Here is an 8,222-nt window from a genome sequence, read left to right as displayed (position 1 = left end):
TACCTTGCTCCCGAAGACCTGGTCCCTCTCGGTAGGGTAACAAGGGAACGTGTTCAGTGCAGATCAGTGAGTAAGCACCTCTCATACACATAGTAATTCCAAATCAGTGTATGTTACTGGGACAATTAGTTACCAATTTTGAAGAATACAAATAAATAGATTGAAATCTATATAAATTCATATAAAAAATCAATTCCAGTTATATTAGATTTAACTATTAAAATCAGAACTCCAAAATGTTTTAAAGATACTTCAAGTTGTTTCCGACTCATTAAGGACCCCCATTGGATTTTCTAGGCTGTAAATCTTTGTGGAAGTAGATCACCTAGTCTTCCTTCCATGGAGAAGCTAGAGGGCTTAAACTGCTGATCTTCTGGTTAGCAATCAATTCCTTTATCCATTGCACCAATAAAACACATAAAATATCTTTATCAGTAAGGAAAAATGCTTATTTTAATAAATTCCACAACTATAATTATAATTATCTGTACAACAAAGAAAATCATAAAGTAAGTGAAAACTCAAGCAACAGAATGGGAGAAAATGTTTGTTACCTCCCATAAATGACATAGTTTCATATTCTAAAGATATAAATAATTTACCCAACATGCTCAATAAACACATGAATAAAAATAAAACAATTTTAATAAAATTTAAAAAATAAATTAAAGGTACAATGTGCTATTACTTCACTTCTATACTTATGGTCACAGAAATAATAAGTTAGTTAAGTATGTAAATCTGTGAGAATGCTTGTACTGAAGCTGATAGAGTTGTAAGTTGCTAAAACTTTAAAAGTTATTGAAATTAAATGTTGCAAATTGTTAATCATTATTACTTTACTTGGCCTCTTTTTTTTTTTTCATTTTATTCCATTTCTTTTTTCCTATAAAACACTGAAATTAATTTTAAGATGTCTTCACTGAAGGTTGAGAAGGAGAAAAAGGAAAAAAAAAAAACAGGGTTACTGATCTGATAGAGACTATGCAACTTGAAACTATGGCCCCAGGTCATCCTTCAAGCCTGGAATTGAACTCATTTCCATGGCTTAACTCTCAGCAAAACAATACACACGCGTATGAGTTGAACACATACACCAGGGAGATGCTCTCCTTAGAGTAATCAGCTATGGAAGATCAGAAGAGCAACATTTGCACAGAAAGAAAGAAAGGAGGCAGGAATGCATGGGAAAGAAGGACACAGGGAAAGGGTAACCACAGAGAGGAAGTGGGAGATAAGCTATTACACACTGTGGGGAATATAGCAGTGTCACAAAACAAAAGGTATACTAACTGTTGAATGTAAAATGAACCTGCTTTGTAAAATTTCACCCAAATCACAATGAACAGTTTAAAAAAGAAAAGAAAAGAAAAATGAATGCACTTACAGAAAGAATACATCCTCCATGCACTATTCCCATGATAGTTTATTCTTCCCCATTTACATATCAAAATGCAATAGTGTGGAGACTAGTGACTCAAGAAGGTTCCAAGATGACAGAATAGGCAGATACACTATCCAGATCCTTTACAATAAAGACTCAAAAAGCAAGGGAAACAGTTACTAATGGTAATCTTGGATCCCATAACTTCAAAGGAAAATATAAAGAAGTAGATCCAATACTGATAAGAGGAAGAGATTGAACAAAAGCAGTGAACAAGGAGCAGTAAATTGCCAAGTGGCACAGTGTAGCCATTTTTTTTTTCACTTTTTATTTTGATTAGGGTGAAAGTTTACAAAGCAAATTGTTTTTCCATTCAAGAGTTCCTATATGTTTTGTTTTGTGCCATCCCCACAATGTAACAACATTCTTACCACTTCTTTCCTGTGGTTACCATTTCCCTTTGTCCTTCATTTCTACTCATGCCTGCCTTCTGAGATTTATACATGGGGGAATACTGCCCTTTTGATATCTTATGGTTGATTGTTCTAAGGAGTGCTTCCCTGGTGTTACTGTTCACCTCACAGGTCTCTTTATTGTTTAGCTGAAAATTGAACCCTGGGAGTGAGTTCAGTTCTAGGCTTGAATGGTGACTAAGGCCATAGTCATGAGGGTTCCACTAATCTATACCAAAACATTAAGTCTGGTTTTGTTCCACCTTTTTCTCCCACTGCATCCACTGTGATCCCATTCAGTGTTTGCGAGTTACAGCTGAGCACCATCTAGTTCTTCAGGTCTTTTGGTTATGGAGGCTGAGGTCCACTAATTATTTCCATGCATCTCTGATTTTCTTCTCTCTTCTTGTTCTGGACAGGAAGAGATCACTAGTTGCACCATAGATGGCTACTAGCAAGTTTTTAAGACTCCTGTTACTATTCACCAAATTAGGGTGTAGAAGATAGGGAGGATGCCTGATACAGGTAAGGAGGTGAGAGAGAGGCCCCACCCCCAGACAGCAGGAAGTAGGAAGACAGGGTGGACTGCAGGAACAGGCAGGGAGATGCCAGGAAGTGGCAGAGTAGTTTTGGAACAGCTAAGGGAAATGAATTTTTCTGTCAGTTTGTCATACTGTGGTGGTTTGTGTGTTGCTGTGGGGCTGGAGGCTGTGCCACCAGTGTTTCAAACACCAGCGGGGTTGCCCATGGTGGATGGGTTTCAGCAGAGTTTCCAGACTGAGACAGACTTTGAAGAAGGAAGAGGTCATCCACTTCTCAAAGAATTAGCCAAAGAAAACCTTATGAATAGCAGTGAAACACTGTCTGATATCTTACTAGAAAACTTTATGAATAGCACTGAAACATTGTCCAATACACTGCTGGAAGATGAGCCCCTCAGGTCAGAAGGCACTCTAAATATCACTAAGAAAGAGCTGTTTGATCAAAGTAGAACCAACCTTAATGATATAGATAAAGTAGAGCTTTTGGGACCTCCATTTGCTGATGTGGCACAACTCAAAGTGAGAAGAAACAACTGCAAAGATCATCCACCAATAATTGGAACATGGAATGTACGTAGTATGAATCTAGGAAAATTGGAAGTTGTGAAAAATGAAATGGAATGCATAAAGATCAATATCCTAGGCATTAGTGAGCTGAAATGGACTGATTTGGGCCACTTTGAAACAGATGATCATACGATCTACTTGCTGGGAATGACAAATTGAAGAAGAATGACAGGCATTCATCAACACAAAGAATGTATCGAGATCTATCCTGAAATACAATGTTGTCAGTGATAGGATAATATCCATATGCCTACGAGGAAGACCAGTTAATACTACTATTGTTCAAATTTACACACCAACCACCAAAGCCAAAGAAGAAGAAATTGAAAAATTTTCCCAACTTCTGCAGTCTGAAATTGACCAAACATGTAATCAAGATGTGCTGATTATCACTGGTGACTGGAATGCAAAAGTTGGAAACAAAGAAGAACCATTGGCAGTTGGAAAATTTGACCTTGGTGATAGAAATGACACTGGAGATCGCATGATAGAATTTTGTAAGAACAATGACTTATCCATTGCAAATATCTTTTTCCAACAACACAAACAGCAGCTATACACGTTTACTTTGCCAGATGAGTACACAGGAATCAGAATGACTATATCTGTGGCAAGAGGCAATAGAAAAGCTCAATATCTTCAGCCAAAACAAAGCCAGGAGCTGATTGTGGAAGAGACCATCAACTGCTCATATGTAAGTTCAAGTTGAAGCTGAACACAATTAAAACAACCCACAAGAGCCAAAATATGACCTAGAATATGTCCCTCCTGAACTTAGAGACCATCAATAGATTTGAAGCATTGAATAACAATCACCAAAAACCAGAGGAATTGTGGGATGATATCAAGAACATCATCCATGGAGAAAGCAAGAGATCATTAAAAAGACAGGAAAGGAACAAAAGACCAAACTAGATGTCAGAAGAGACTCTGAAACTTGCCCTTGAGCAGAGAGTAGCTAAAGCAAATGGAAGAAATTACAAGATAAAAGAGCTGAACAGAAGATTTCAAAAGGCAGCTTGAGAAGACAAACTCAATTATTACAATGAAATGTGCAAAGACCTGGAGTTAGAAAACCAAAAGGCAAGAACACGCTCGACATTTCTCAAGCTGAAAGAACTGAAGAAAAAAATTCAAACCTGGAGCTGCAATATTGAAAGATTCTATGGGCAAAATATTGAATGATGCAGGAAAGTTCAAAAGAAGATGGAAGGAATACACAGTCACTGTACCCAAAAGAACTGGTCAATGATAATCCACTTCAGGAGGTGGCATATGATCAAAAACCACTGATACTGAAGGAAAAAGTTTAAGCTGCACTGAGAGAAGTTGAGAAAAACAAGGCTCCAGGAATTGATGGAATACCCATTGAGATGTTTCAACAAATGGATGCTGCACTGGAGGCACTCACCTGGCTATGCCAAGAGATTTGGAAGTCAGCTACCTGGTCATTTGATTGGAAGAGATCCATATTTGTACCCATTCCAAAGAAAGGTAATCTCACAGAATGTGGAAATTATCGAACAATATATTTAACCATTTATGCCACGCAAAAAACCAAACTCACTCCTATGGAGTCGATTGGGTTTCCAAGACAGCATCTCTACTAAAGTAGATTGCCCAATCTTCCTTCCAAGGAGTGACTGGTGGATTTGAACCTCCAGCCTTCTGGTCAGCACTTAAATGTCTTAGACACCACCCAGGGACTCCTAAATGTACCATTGGGATCCTAGAAGCATAAAGTATCTGAATACTTAACCATTTGCACCTCCCAGGAACTCTTAAGTGTATCATTAGAATCTTTAGAAGTGTGAAGTGCCATCCACAATGTCTGTGATTAATATCTGCACAGACACACACAAACCATAAGGTTGAGTCAGTTTTCATATACGTTAGACTAAATATGTGCTGATGACTGCCTCTTCTAGTCCAGGCACCCTCTGTCAATCTTGGAGTAAAGCAGTTTATTAATGTTTAATTAATTATGTAGTATATCACAAAACAGCAAAGCATCCATAACCTTCAGCTACATAACTTATTGTAGGTACATCTGTGGACTTAGTGCTAGGTAACAAAAAGAAGGATTTCTGGAGGTTAGGATAATAATCCTTTAAACCTTCCAGAAATAATCATGTGCTATATTCCCTGATACTCTTCCTTCTATATTCATTCATACATATTTGCGTACAGTGTATATAGTCTTGTTGTTGTTGCTTTATGCCATCAAGTTGGACCCAACTCATAGCGACCCGTCCTTGGGTTTTCGAGGTGGTATCACTACGGAAGTAGATTGCCCAATCTTCCTTCCCAGGAGTGGCTGGTGGGTTTGAACCGCCAGCCTTCTGGTTAGCAGTCAAGTGCCTTAGGCACTACACTACCAGAACTCCCAAAGGGGAACAAGTGGGTTGCTGAACCACCCATGCCTGTCATTGTCCCGGCAGCCTGTATATAGTCTATATGTACTTTTATTTAAACGAAAATTATGATCACTATCTCATTTCATGAAAAAAAGATTTCAAAGTAAATATCACCATGTAAATAATTAAATAATATTTTATTTTAACATTATATGATCTCTCCACTTTTCACTGTTGTAATTATTCCAAATAAACATATTCCTTACTACCCTTTACTCATGTGATTTAATTAAAGTATTAGCATGAATTGAATTGGTTTAAAGGACAGACTGTTTTAACACTCCTGCTCAGTGAGTTGTTGCCTTTAGAAAGCATGCACAAATTTAAATTTCTAGCTATATGTTTTATATTTTGTCTTCATACTGAATAAATCTGAGTATTTTATTTTTGTATCTTTGCAAATTTGATCAATATAAATATTATTGCATTGTAGCTTTAAATTGTGTTTAATTCAGTTATAATAAACATTGTTTTATGTATTTAGAAGCCATTTTACTTTCTGTTTAAGAATACAGTGGCCAAGGTATGGCCTGCTATTTATCTGATAGAAACTTAGAATTTTTCAGATCCATTTGGGATACTATATGTTTGGCATATCATAATTGTTGTATAGATACTATCAATATACAATGTGCTCTTGATTTTATTTTCCTAGTAAAGGCTTACAAAAGAAAATTAAGAATTTATTCTCTCCTACTTGAAAGAAAATTGTAAAATTACGTAAACAAAACACGTGTGGTGGAGGGGTATATGAATAAATAGAAAGATTTAATAGGAAAGAATAAGTACCTCAGAAATGACTTAATAAATATACATGTGTGTGTGGCATAGTGTCTAAGGCATTTGATGGCTAATCAGAAGGTTGGCAGTTCAAATTCCCCAGCCACTCCTCAGAAGGAAGATTGGGCAATCTACTTCCATAGTGATACTGCCTTGCAAACCCAAGGAAGGGTTGCTATGAGTCAGATCCAACTCGATGGCAGTAGGTTTGGTTGGTTTTAGTTTGAAGTAAATGAAACTTTTAATACATATAAAATTTTGATGGTCTATATGTCCCATTAAAAGGAGCTCTAGTGCCTCTGTGTTTAAAACATTGGCCTAACTCGAACCAACCAGCTGCTCTGAGAGACAAAGAGGAAGCAATCTGCTTCTGAAAAGATTTACAGCCCTAGAATCCCTATGGGGCAGTTCTACTCTGTCCCATAGTTCTGTAAGGTCGTTATGAGTCAGAATCAAGTGGACAGCAGTGGCTTATTACATGTCCCACCCACCAGCCACTCCTCAGAAGGAAGACTGGGCAATCTACTTCCATAGAGATACCCCCTCAGAAAGCCAAGGAGGGGTCGCTATGACTTGGAAATGACTCTACAGCAGTGAGTTTGGTTGGTCGTTTAGTTCTTATTAATAAAATGATATATATTGTCCTTCTTTTTGCTTGAAATGAGTGACATGAAAATATATAATCTACCTTATCCAATACTCTTTGTTACTGAAGCAATGTCACTTAAAATTGTTCAGCATAGTTATTATTATTTGAAGCTACTTCACACTTACAATGATAAACTGATGATCCTGACTTCCCACCTTAATTTCAATGAATAAGTGGATTCAGTTGTTAAATAATAAAATTTTCTTTCTATGGATGTCCATCTTATCTTGCAGCCAGCATTGCTCTTAGGAACAGAGAAGGAAATATGACTAATTTCACTATAATGAATGGATTTGTTCTCATGAGTATTTCTGGCAATCCTCAGAAATTTTGCACATTTCTGTGATTTTAGTTTTATACTTGGTGGCTTTAATTGGTAATATTGTCATTATTGCTACAACTTCCATAGATCATAGTCTCTACTCACCTATGTATTTCTTCCTGAAACATCTCTCCTTTTTGGATTTGGCTATATTACTGTGACTGTACCTAGATCCATTTGCAACTCTTTCATGCATAGTGGCAATATTTCCCTCTGGGAGTGCATATTGCAGTGTTTTGCATTCACTGTCTGTTGTTCTGCTGAGATGGCCATGCTCACAGTGATGTCCTATGATCACTATGTGGCTATCTGCCTTCCATTGTGCTATGAAATCATCATGGATGTTGGCACCTGTGTTCATGGAGTCTTAGCCGTCTGGATCAGTGGAGTCATCTCTGGAGTCATGCATACAGCTACTACTTTCTCCATCCACTTCTGTGGTGCCAATATCATTCACCAGTTCTTCTGTGATATCCCTCAAAAAACCTTAAACTCTCTTGTTCCAACGACTACATCAGTGAGCTTGGAGCCATAGGCTTCCTGTCCTTGCTGGGATTTCTCTGTTTCATCTCGATTGGCCTCTCCTACACACACGTATTCTCTACTGTGCTGAGGATCCCCTCTGCTGAGGGGAGAGCCAAAGCCTTTTCTACTTGCCTGCCCCATCTATGTGTTGTCATATTATTTATCTTTACTGGAGTTTTTGAGTTTGTAAAGCCACCTTCCGACTCTCCAACTGTGCTAGACTTTTTCCTTACTGTTCTCTATACTGTTGTGCCCCCAACACTGAATCCCATGATTTATAGCCTAAGGAACAAAGCCATGAAGGCATCTCTAAGAAAAGTTTTTTAAAAAAAAGAAAAGCCACAAAGTGTTACTGTTTTGCTGAAACAGATCTATTAATTCTTAATTGGGAGACAAATTCAAAATATATTAGAAAAACATAACAAAGCCAATAAAGAAATTAAAGCTAAACAGTGTAAAAATGAGAACGTATCACAAACAATCATCTGGAAAGCCTGTCTAGTGAGTAATAAAGAAGGAAACAAGTTGTCACCTGGTGAGACTCTGGCAAGCATGTCCACTCCACCCACCATCAACCTGACTTC

General features: G+C 37.5%; 1 pseudogene; it reads left to right on the top strand.

The window, feature by feature from the left end:
• The first annotated feature begins 7,000 nt into the window (after window positions 1–7,000).
• On the top strand, window positions 7,001–7,965 carry LOC122151078 (annotated as a pseudogene).
• The last annotated feature ends 257 nt before the right edge of the window (window positions 7,966–8,222 follow it).

This window comes from Orycteropus afer, unplaced genomic scaffold (genome assembly GCF_000298275.1).
Source record: "Orycteropus afer afer isolate SDZICR_OR568_19922 unplaced genomic scaffold, OryAfe1.0 scaffold00294, whole genome shotgun sequence".
Classification (NCBI taxonomy): domain Eukaryota; kingdom Metazoa; phylum Chordata; class Mammalia; order Tubulidentata; family Orycteropodidae; genus Orycteropus; species Orycteropus afer.
This window is presented reverse-complemented; position numbering and strand designations above follow the sequence as displayed.